The sequence below is a fragment of the Mauremys reevesii genome, linkage group 6, assembly GCF_016161935.1.
Source record: "Mauremys reevesii isolate NIE-2019 linkage group 6, ASM1616193v1, whole genome shotgun sequence".
Taxonomy (NCBI): domain Eukaryota; kingdom Metazoa; phylum Chordata; order Testudines; family Geoemydidae; genus Mauremys; species Mauremys reevesii.
Genome location: NC_052628.1, coordinates 111,773,906 through 111,785,940, shown reverse-complemented (window position 1 = coordinate 111,785,940; position 12,035 = coordinate 111,773,906). Strand labels below are relative to the sequence as shown.

General features: G+C 42.1%; 1 long non-coding RNA gene across 2 annotated transcripts in view; it reads left to right on the top strand.

The window, feature by feature from the left end:
- Window positions 1–3,004: 3,004 nt before the first annotated feature.
- Window positions 3,005–12,035, top strand: part of LOC120407473 — a 52,125-nt gene continuing 43,094 nt past the window's right edge. For both annotated transcript variants that reach the window (XR_005600011.1, XR_005600012.1), the window contains exon 1: window positions 3,005–3,086. This is a non-coding gene — a long non-coding RNA (uncharacterized LOC120407473). The remainder of the gene's footprint in view (window positions 3,087–12,035) is intronic.

The window sequence follows — 12,035 nt, the reverse complement described above, 5'->3', positions numbered from 1 at the left end:
CCATTGTAGATAAGACAAGAGCAGCCCCCCAAAATGGTCTTTAAAGTACTTTGTTTTAAAGTAAGAAAATAATGCATTTAAGATGAAATACGGTGGCAGTAGTCCAAAAATAATCCACTGCACATTAGTCCCTTAACCAAGAAGACTTAATCTTGCTGTTGTTGAATTATCTGGTTCCAACTTGGCTGAATCTATTGCTGCCTGTAATATATAATGTATTTCTACATACAAGACTCTAAAGGAAGAGGCTTTCTCTATATGTGATCCTAATTACACTTAATTCATTTACTACTTTGTATTTGGTTAAAAACTTTTCTGATGCAAATTAAAGTCTCCAGTCCTTGCTTATTAGATTTTAATCATTTACATGTTTGCTGGATCTGGAATTTGTGCAAACTCATTATTTAGAAGAAGCTTCTTGTTATTTCTATCCCCTCATTTCAGAGACTTAATTATTTGTCCCTCTCCTCAGTTTATATTGCTGCTTTAGGTTCATTAAGACATTATTTGTCAGAAAGCAAGGCTGTAAGAGTGGAAGTGTACATCACTCAGTTCTAATCAAACATTAGGCCAGATTATATCACCCTTGATCCTATTCAGTGGTGTCTTTTTCTGCAAGCAACCTGTTCATTTACTGAAACTATGTACAGAGTAAGGCACTATTCAGTGGTCACAAGGGCAGGGACAGAATCTGGTCCACTGAAAACATGGGGTTGAAATCATGACGTGGTTGAGGGAAATGCTTAATTTGGAAGTTGGGGGAGGGGCTAGGTGGTCATGCTTTACCCCATCTTCTCACTGCTGGTTGCTCTTTGTAGGGATCGGGTCAGGTGTACTGTCAGCTAAAAGCAGAAGGAGAGCTCTCCACACCCTTCTCCTTGGCTTTGGTAAGAAAAGCTCCTCTATAGCTCCTGCTCCTCCTTGCTTGGGGCTATGGGGACAAACTCTCTTGTTTTAAATTTACTTTACTAAATACAATGCTATGACCCAGAAGTTAAACACCCAGGAGGCAGAGTTTTTTAGAGAAAATAGATCATTCTTAAGAGGAGCATCAGCCATCTAAGTCTCAGTATAGACCAAATTCTGCCCTCATAAATCTAGTCAGTCATTTTAATGTGTTAGTCTCAAATTGATGTCATCCCTTTGTCCTTAAACATGAGTATTTATGCACTGTTTCTCAGATGTGTGATTCTATCGGTCAGTTACCAGAAACTACTTGGTCTTCACAATTTTCTGTAAACAATCATATCTACATACATATATGTGGTGTCTTCTAGAAGTACTGAAGTCATTGAGCACTCATATGAGGTGTTTTTCAGACCATGGGCCATCTTTCACACAAGCTAAACCCTTTCCTGAAATTCAAACTGGTACTCCAAACCATATGATTGCTTTCTATCAGAGGAATAAATACCAGGGAGGGAGAGGAATTATTTAAACTCAGTACCAATGTGGACACAAGAACAAATGGATATAAACTGACCATCAGGAAGTTTAGACTTGAAATTAGAGAGAGGTTTCTAACCATCAGAGGAGTGAAGTTCTGGAACAGCCTTCCAAGGGGAGCAGTGGGGGCAAAAGACATATCTGGCTTCAAGACTAAGCTTGATAAGTTTATGGAGGGGATGGTATGATGTGATAGCCTAATTCTGGCAATTTTTGATCGTTGACTATTAGCGGTAAATATGCCCAATGGCCTGTGATGGGATGTTAGATGGGGTGGGATCTGAATTACTACAGAGAATTCTTTCCTGGGTGCTGGCTGGTGAGTCTTACCCACATGCGCAGGGTTTAGCTGATCGTCATATTTGGGGTTGGGAAGGAATTTTCCTCCAGGGCAGATTGGCAGAGGCCCTGTTTTTTTTTGCCTTCCTCTGCAATGTGGGGCACGGGTCACTTGCTGGAGGATTCTCTGCACCTTGAAGTCTTTAAACCACGATTTGAGGACTTCAATAACTCAGACATAGGTTAGGGGGTTGATACAGGAGTGGATGGGTGAGATTCTGTGGCCTGTGTTGTGCAGGAGGTCAGACTAGACGATCATAATGGTCCCTTCTGACCTTAAAGTCTATGATTCTATGATTCAGCCAGTCACCATAAATTAAGGTGGTGTGTGAGAAGTACAATTACCTATGGTATCTGCAAGTCAGCAAATATGCCTGTCTTCAGGAGTCCCTGAACTCATTCAAACCTGCTTAACCCATTTTTTTTTCTTCTTCATGCAGCAGTGTTCAAACACAAAAGAGGGGTATATTTAGCTTTTTTTCAAAGGAGCATCCAGGGGGGTGTGAAGAAAGAAAAGTAAAGTTTCTGTCCTTGCAAAGAACCTTCACACTACCGTACAAATTAACATGAAAGCAACAGCTCTCACTGAGTCATCAAATCTTTTTCATTCGTTCTCTTGTCTCTAGAGCCTCTCTTCTATTTCTTTCTACAATCCTCTGCCAAGTGATTTCACATCAGAAGAAAACATAAAATTATACTGCAGAAGTGAAACACTGCTATATTACAGGCTGTCGTTGCTTCAAGGTAGACCAAGGTTTTTCTTATAATATGTTAGTATAGCAGGCCTGAGTGGTTTATTCTTATGGAGTTAAGCAGGATTTCATAGTCTTTTTCTTCTCTCCCCACATTCTATCTATGTTATATTTGGGCTGTATTTGTTCAGTGGTTCTTGCTCACTTGCAACTCGTGAATAATTGAATAGGTTTTTCCCTGCATGTGTTAGAAATTATTTTACACCAGAGATTTCCAGTTATTTGACTGCTTTGTTCACACATGCAGTCCTGTGTACAGCAGTAACATCAGAGGGCTTGTGAAATACCAATAGAGGACTAATAAAAAAGGAAACCTTAGCACGAGTCGTGCCATATAAACACACACATGCCATGCTGATTTTGTCAGGCACACTGAGGCAGGAAGTGAGTCACAATCAATCATTCTGACATCAGCCTGGTTTTACATCAGAGGACATGATTTGTTGATCTGCAATTATAAGTTGTGACTTTTCTTAAAACATTCACTCACCAATTGTAGAGGGTTCTGGGAATGATGCTGCAAATGACCCTACTTAATGCACTACTGCAGTAAGTGACTATATTTTCTTTAATTTTATTTGTATAACAATTGTTTTAAGTTCCTAATTGTTTCTAATGCAAGTTGCATCCTGATGAAGCCTAGATATTGGAGGGGGAATAGAGATGAGTCACTTCAGAGCCCCACCCCCAGAAAGCTGCTGCATAAGAACTAACCAGAAACTCTAAGCTGCATGGATAACAAACAGTTGAATCTGGGGATACTATCTTGTAGTTCTTTGGGTCAAGAGAAATAGCCACCTGACATAACTATTCCCTGTGTTGCATGCTGTTATTGACAGTGCCCAGACAAAGGCATTTTCTGTGCCCTGAAACCATGGCATGACTACTTTGCTGCATCATGAAAATACGTTTTTCCTGACCCCAGAAAGTAATCTTCAGTTTTACCTTTTAGCCAGTGAGCAATCATCATTCTAGCCAAATGTCAAGACAAAACACGTGCCAAAATCTGAAATGGTTAACCACTAGATTGCAACTCCCATTTCTTCCCTTAGTAGGCACCAGGTTTAAAACAAATAAAAGGAAGTTCTTCTTCACGCAGCGCACAGTCAACTTGTGGAACTCCTTACCTGAGGAGGTTATGAAGGCTAGGACTATAACAGTGTTTAAAAGAGAACTGGATAAATTCATGGAGGTTGTCCATTAATGGCTATTAGCCAGGATGGGTAAGGAATGGTGTCCCTAGCCTCAGAGGATGGAGATGGATGGCAGGAGAGAGATCACTTATGTTCTTATGTTCCCTACACTACCAGGTCTAAGCATCTATCTCCCAGAAGCTTGCCTAAGGGGGAATGTTGGAGGGGAAGAACTCTGGCTACTGGTGAGAGATTGGAGTCTTCTTAAATAACAGTCACTTGGTGTCTTTATGCAATGCCCAGCAAACTCCTTATGTTCAGAGATTAACATTGCCAGTTAAGGGCCATGAGCATCACGCTAGAGTTATGTGGGAACTGGGTTTTCCCATTTCATGGGGAATTCTGAAGCGCTTTGCCAAACAAACAAAAATTTCCTGTGAAAGAAAATCCTGGAAAAAAATCATTTTGGGTCAATCAAAATGTTTTTCCAGTTTTAACTTTATTATAGTTTAAAATAAAAGTGAAACCAAAAGTCATTTCCAAATAAAAAAAAAATTGAAGCATTCTGTTCCAAAGAAGTCAAGGTTTCAGTCTTCTTGGAATACGCCATTTGGATTAATTCTTCTTAAGCAAAATTTTATTCTGCGAAACATTTCAGTTTCAAAAAAGTGACATTTTCTGAAAACTTTCAACTGGCTCTCCTTCAATCCATGGACCAATCAGACTTTCTTTATCATGCCACAAGGAGTACTTGATAAAAATGCACTCCTACAAGTGGGAGCTTGCATTGCTGGAGCTTTTCTACTGTGCACTGTGGATCATCGATAATGTGGGGTAAATGGACTGCTTACTTATCGTACATAAATTTCAATACATAGATGCATTTAAATAAATATTATTGTAGTAAGAGTTGCATATTTTATGGTAAGAAGATGTAAATATTACTCTGCTACATTTTTTTTTAGACTAGCTCTTCGAATATAAATGTGCAGAGTGTGTAGGGGTGTACGTTGTCTGTGTATAGTTGCCCCATGCTCAACTGGAGTAGGTGTCTGGGAGCCTTAGAGGTAGATCTGTTGGAGAAAAACGAGCAGTGCAGAGTCGGAGTATATTAATGTAACTAATTTTACACCCATCTGCTAGTCCTAGAACAGAGGTGGTTACCAATAGCACAGAAGCAATCAATCCCCTTTTTCAGGAATCTCTGCCAGAACAACAACATCTGGTTCCAAAGAAGACACCCTGCTTCAAGAATTAACACTAATTAGAGATATTAAAGAAGTGAACAAATTCTCCTGTTTCTTGCCACATATCCCCCCAAAACAAATGGCACCACAAGAGTAGCAATGTGGCATTTCTTCAGACTGAACACTGCACTCTAAGAAAAAGAACTTGTCAGACTCTATAGAACAGCACTGCCTGGTGCCTTTCCCCATAACAAAGATTAAAATTGTATAGTTACTGATGAATCCCAGATTGTTTCACCATGACAACAAAACAAAGGGGCAGACGGTTCCAACATTACTCCTACTGAGTAGTACCTTGCTCAGCAAAGGTGCTGGCAGTATTTGCAGAATAAAGAACTGCTCAGTGTAAGGGGAAGCACAATATATCCTAACCAGTCAATTCTCCCATTTCAGGAGGGTTTGTACTCTGCCCAGCTCAGCCATGCCCCTCTGCCAAGACCTCTATTACTGCAGCTGTGGTCTAGTTATTACATAGTCCTGCCTTGAGTGAAGGGGTGTGGACTACATGACCTCTCGAGGTCCCTTCCAGGCCTACACTTCTATGAATCTATTTATACTTGAGTTAGCTCGATGAACGCGAGTGTAAGTGTGTGTACACAAGTAGGAGAATCACACCCCTAGTTAATAATGAAGATGAAGCCTGATTCTATTCATGGAGCTATTAACGTTAGAGTATCCTGTATCCGACACTGGGGGCTAAATTTCCAAGCATTGCACAGGACAGGTTTATATCAAGCTATTTCTTTTTATCATAAGGGAATACTAATGAGGCTTATAATCTCCCAACAGCAGCAAGTCTGGATGGAAGATTATTCTAAGTATAAATATCCAGACAGGTGGAAAGCTTTTATGTGAGACGCCCCAGAAATTTCCATGTTCCACATATGGCTACCAGCACCGTGATCAATCACTGATCTTGGTTCACATTGCAATGATACAGCACTAAACCCTGAGGTATACTTACATCTAGCAGCTGATGTGCATAATTAGCAATTGGGTTTCGTGTAGGCATACAGAAAATTAACTGAGATTCAGAAACTTCATTTATTCTCTGATTATTTTTTTTGAGGTCACAAACTTGTCTCCTAAGTTTTATGAGCGAGGTCAGCTGCTCCATGCTCTTGTGCATTGAAAGTTTAGATAGAACAAAGTATTATCCCAGTGGTTTCCAAACTCTGTGACAGATCTGTACTGGGGAGCCCATAGTCCCTCACACTGTACGTCCTGACATTTGCCACAGATCTCCCAGGTGTTGTAAAGACTTTCCCATTCTCTTTATTTGCTTGTTTCCTCCTTTTTTCCTTTTGTTTCTCATTGGCAGAAATTCAAGAGGCCTTCAAGGACCTGAGTGGGCTTTCAGTTACAGAGGAAATTCTAGGCATGTTGTTTCTATTACAATTGATAGTTGAAATAATCATCCAAGCCCCCAAACCATGCAGTTATGGTAGATTCATGAACCGCTTGAACATCTGCTAGCCAACCTGAGTATTCGGTCCAAGATGTCCACCCATTTTATGAATCCTAATACTATATGGGCCTGATCACGAGTTTGGCTATGCACTAGGTGAAGCAGTGTGGTCACAAGGTAAGGCACTAGATTGGGACTTGATATATGTTGTAGTGCCAGTTCTGCCACTCACCTGCTGCATGATCTTAGATGTGTCACTTTACTGCTCAGTACCTGGGCTTTCCCTCCCACCTGTTGTCTTTTCTGTTTAGATTCTCTGCTTTTTGAGGGTAGCGCCTAGCATAATAGGACCCCCGTCTTGCCTGGGGCATCCAGGTGCTACTATAATGCAAGTAATACAAGGAACCATCAGAAACTGGAATTACATGCATTTGAGGAGCACACAACCGTGTGAGGGCAAAATATATGTAATCTGTGAAATCCTATCATCCTAAAAACAGTGTTTGGTGCATCAATGACTGAATATCTGCCAAATAGGGTGTAGGCTCAACCTTATGCATCATATATTCATTTCTTGAGGAAAAAATTATTCCATACACGTAGTGGGGGTGAACACTGCCCTTGAGCCCTCACTGGTGCCTAGTTAATATACAGCTGACTGGCTGCATGAGTGTCTACATGCCTTTCAGCTACATCAGAGATCCAAAAGCAGCAGCCAAACCCAGTACTCATGGCCGCGTGGATTTCTGGCCCTCACAGAGGGATATTGAGCTATGTAAGCTAGTGCGTGGATTAGTCTGTGATGGTTCTAATGCAAGATATTTTCCATAAGAACTAGGAATGTAATCAGAACCTGATACGGGTGTATTTTTAAAACATTCTTCATTTGACCATTTCATGACAAATCATAGAGGGGTGGGGAATACAACACATTGGCAATTGTTTACATAAAATGGAGGCGGGAATTGCAGCATCACTCTGCCTGAAGCATGAGTGTTAATGAAGAGGAAGATATTTGCATATACACGTTTAAGTGATGTGGCATAGCATTGCTGGCTATGGCATTCCTTTCATTACACTGACATTCACGCGACCTCTCTGCTGCTCTCTCTCTCTCCTTTTGGAACCTAATTTTGGTTGTGCCTTCTGGCATCTGGCCATAAGAAGCAAACAAGCATTAAAATGTCAACCTTTGCCATTGGATACCAGTCACTCTAAGTATAATGGCAGAGTTGGTTGAAATGTGCAATGTCATAATGTAATATTTTGCACTTAAAGTGGGAGTTCAACCTGTTTTTTAATAGGAAAGCCATAGTGTTTCAGCTCCAAATTTGCATTACATAATCCCAGTAAGGTTGATGGGGCAGGGGGGTCGGAGGTGGTAAGTGAGTCTGAAGATAACTGTTTAATTAGTTTGACTCGCTTAAAAATTGGCACAAAAAAGCTCGCTATTATTCATATGACTTTTTTTTCAGGCTCCTCTAGCTTAAACTACAAACGAGCGTAACCAATGTGAATGTAGTGAGAAATAGGGGCTGCCAGAGTTTATGTAAAGTTTCTAATTAACAAAAAGAATTTTAAAAAATAGTTCTTTATCATAACTGATTTATTAGTACACCGAGCCAAAGAAGAGCAAGACTTATAGCAAGCAGGGTCCCCTACAAAGTAGTAGTTTCTGGCTTGTCAAAGCCCAGGAGCTTCATGAAGCTTTTCTACTAAACAATCTTACTGAGAACAGCATCTTCAACAAAGCAACAGCTACAGTGTTAGGAACATCCTATTCTTTGTGAAACCTTCCAATCACCTCTGGAGCTCGCGGTCTCTGATTGTGTAGTCAGTTCAGGAGCGGCACAGTTGAACCGGTTAAAGAGTTTCATGAAGAATAGGATCTGCGGCAAAGCAAGGGCTATTTTGACTAATATCATGGTCTTCATTAAGTCCCCCAGCTCAGTGGTTCTCAAAGCCAGTCTGCCGCTTGTTCAGGGAAAGCCCCTGGTGGGCTGGGCTGGTTTGTTTATCTGCCGTGTCTGCAGGTTTGTCTGATCGCGGCTTCCACTGGCTGCGGTTCGCTGCTCCAGGCCAATGTGGGAGGCGGGAAGCAGCGGCCAGCACATCCCTCGGCCCGCGCCACTTCCCACAGCCCCCATTTGGCCGAACCTGCGGACGCGGCAGGTAAACAAACCAGCCCGGCCCGCCAGGGGCCTTCCCTGAACAAGCGGTGGACTGGCTTTGAGAACCACTGCCCTAGCTGATTCAGAAGCAGATGTAGTTCTTCACAAACAGGAGCCTTTGGGAGGGAGACCCTCTCAATTTTTATTAGTATTGTGTCATGACTGAGTCCTTAGTACGCCCAATGGCCGTCTCATGGAGAACGTGGGCATGGGAAGCTAGTTGTTGCACAATATAGCTCGTTAGAGAGCAGTACACTACTGCTGATTGTCTTGTGCCCCCACTACATATTTTTTCCCCTCTGTTGATACTCACACCTTCTTCTCAACTGTTGACAATGGGCCACATCCACCATGATTGAATTGGCCTCATTAGCACTGACCCCCAGTTCGGTAAGGCAACTCCCATCTTTTTCATGTGCTGTGTATTTATACCTGCCTACTGTATTTTCTTTCACTCCATGCATCTGATGAAGTGGGTTAGAGCCCACCAAAGCTTATGCCCAAATAAATTTGTTAGTCTCTAAGTTGCCACAAGGGCTTCCCATTGTTTTTATTCTTTAATATTATAAATCCCTGGAAAATAATAATGATAAAATCATCTGTGAGAGGCAAGGTTGCATACATAACATACCTAACACACCCACACAAGCAAGGAGCTGAGAAGATAAGGCATCTAACTAGTACATACTGTTAGAATATAGATATGCAGGCCTGCCTGTAAAAGCCTATACTTTAAGAACATAGGTGTATTTTTATCACGTAGCTAGTTACAGGGGTATAAAACAAAGAATCAAAATCACAAATCTGCTTGTGTCTGGGCCTTCTCTGACTAGGATAGTCTGAGGCCCTGTTCTTAGGCTAAGGCCTTCGGCCAAGCAGCCGGGGCAGCCATAAACTGGGAAGTGTAGGATCACGTCCTCACATTTCAAACCAGTCACATTGAAATAAGGTGGTATTGGGCTATTAGGAAGATGATCCTGTCCTGATAGTGCCCATCACCACCAGATAAAGAAACAGCTCTTAAAAGGGCTAAAGAAAACTTAGTTTGCATCCTATCTGGCAAGAAATCACTTATCAATGGTTGTGGTTGTGAAGCCCTCATTTCTGTATTGTTTTATCTTTATGGCCCCCACTTTTCTATTGTTAATCTCTCTGGTTCTCTAATTGTTTCTGTCTGCTGGATAATTAGTTTTGTTAGGTGTAACTTAATTAGAGTAGTGGGATATAATCGGTCAGAGAATTATGTTACAATATGTTAGGATTGGTTAGATAGATTTTAGTAAAATGATTGGTTAAGGTATAGCTGAGAATATTACTATATAAACTGGGGTCAAAAAGGAAGGGCTTGCTGGAAATTAACCCCAATAAACATTGCATTGTTTCCACTTTGGACTTATGGTCTTTTGCTGCTTGCTGCCTGCGTGACAAGAACCAGGGAAGTGTGAGGGTGGACGGAAAGCCCTCTAACACGTACCTACTGTTCCTGCCTTGCAGCACCCCTTTTCCCAAGCATAAGTCAGTGCGATTCTCCTGGATGATGCATTAATAATGTAGCGAAGCTGTTTGTAACTTTTCGTTTGTGCATCTTTTTACTCAACAGCTCTTGGGACCGATTTTCAAAACTATTTTAGGTGCCTAAAAGATGCAGAGTATGTCTACGCTACCCGCTGGATCGGCGAGCAGCGATCAATCCAGCGGGGATCGATTTATTGCATTGCGTCTAGTCAATGTAGCTGAAGTTGTGTAACTTAGATCGATCCTCCCTTCCCCACAGTGTAGACCAGGCCACAGACACTTACTCTGACTTTCAAGAGTGATAAACTGCATCTTTAGACACCTACATACCTTTGAAAAGTCTTATTGTTGGTGTTTTATACTTTAGGGCATAAGCCAATGTCTCAATGATGGTTGGAAGGAATCTTCCCATATGGGCTAGTTATATCAGAATTGTGAACTGTGGAGTTTATTCCATCTTCCACTGAGGCCTTTAGTACTGGGCACTGTCAGAATACTCTGTTAGACAGGCAGCTGATCTGCTATGGCAGTTCCTATGTTCCTAGGGCTGAAGAGTGTAATGGGCTATAACAATAACGGGCATATATGTTAAATAAGTAGTAAATACCCACCGTATTTTCACTAGATACTTTTATTTCACAGAAGGAAGTTATACACATGTACTAATAAACTCTAAACACTATACACTTTAAATAGAAGAATATTCTCTTTGTTGAAGCCATATATTTTTAAAGGCAGGTTTTTGAAAGTTGACTGGATTAAATAAAGTGATGCTGTCTTTTGAGCTAGAAGGCAGTCATATGTATGTGCCTATCCTCTGTCTACTGCTTGACCACATATCACACACAGGGCTGTAAGGCTTAAGCAAATATCTACACAGAAATCATCTGTGCAGGGTGGGGGCAGGAGGGAACTCAGCTTAAGTGGAACCATAGGGCAATTTATTCACACAAATAGTCCTCTATGCTTATAGGATCTGATGCAAGTGAACTGGAAGAGCAAAAATATTAATGTATTTTTTGAATCAAGATTTTTTTAAAGCTATATTAGCATCCAGTTAGCAAACAGTGCAGAAGTCTGACTGTACCATACATACTCCATCGTAATCATTGTCCATCATGTTGCAGGCCACTAACCTGTTCAGCCTCTTCAGTGAAGCAGCTTTAGTGTTGTGACAGATGCATTTCACTGTGGTAAATCTTTGGCAAAACTGATGATCTGGGGCATTGTAAACGAAGGAGGAAAATCATGAAGCCAGAAAAGGGAGAACGATCTTACGGCAAAGTCACCGCACTGGGACTTGAGATATTTGGGTTCAATTTTCCATCTATGCAACAAACTTCCATTCTGTGTGACTGGTCAAAATCACTGAGGCAGGGGTGAAAGTAACTTACAGGACTTACTGGTACGGCCGGAGTCCTGAGGGGGTGTATGGCCTCGAGGCGGGGCCTCTCAAGATTTAAAGGCCCTGGGGCACGGGCTGTGTCTGGGAGCCCCCAGAGCCTTTAAATGACCCTGGGGCTCCCAGCTCCAGAGGCAGCTGGGAGCCCCCGGGGCTCCGGGGTGACTTAAAGCAGCCGCGGGAGCTCTGGGCCCTTTGAATCCCTGCCCGAGCCCAGCTGCCAGAGCTGCAAGGAGGTTAAAGGGCCCGGGGCTCCCCGCAGTGGCTGGAACACCGGGCCCTTTAAGTCCCCACCACGGAAGCCGGTGCAGTCCAGCACGGCGTACTGGCTCTTGCTGGTATGCTGTACCGGGCCATACCGGCTTACTTTCACCTCTGCACTGAGGGCTAGCTTGCAAGGTACTGAACAGTCTGGCTCTAGGGTGAGCAGACAGCAAGTGTGGAAAAATTAGGATGGGAGTAGGTGGTAATAGGAGCCTATATAAGAAAAAGATCCATAAATTGGGACTGTCCCTATAAAATCGGGACATCTGGTCACCCTATCTGGCCCTGATCCAGCATAGCACCTGAGCAGTGCCCTTGATTTCTATTACACTATTATTAAGAAGATGACAAACAGGAC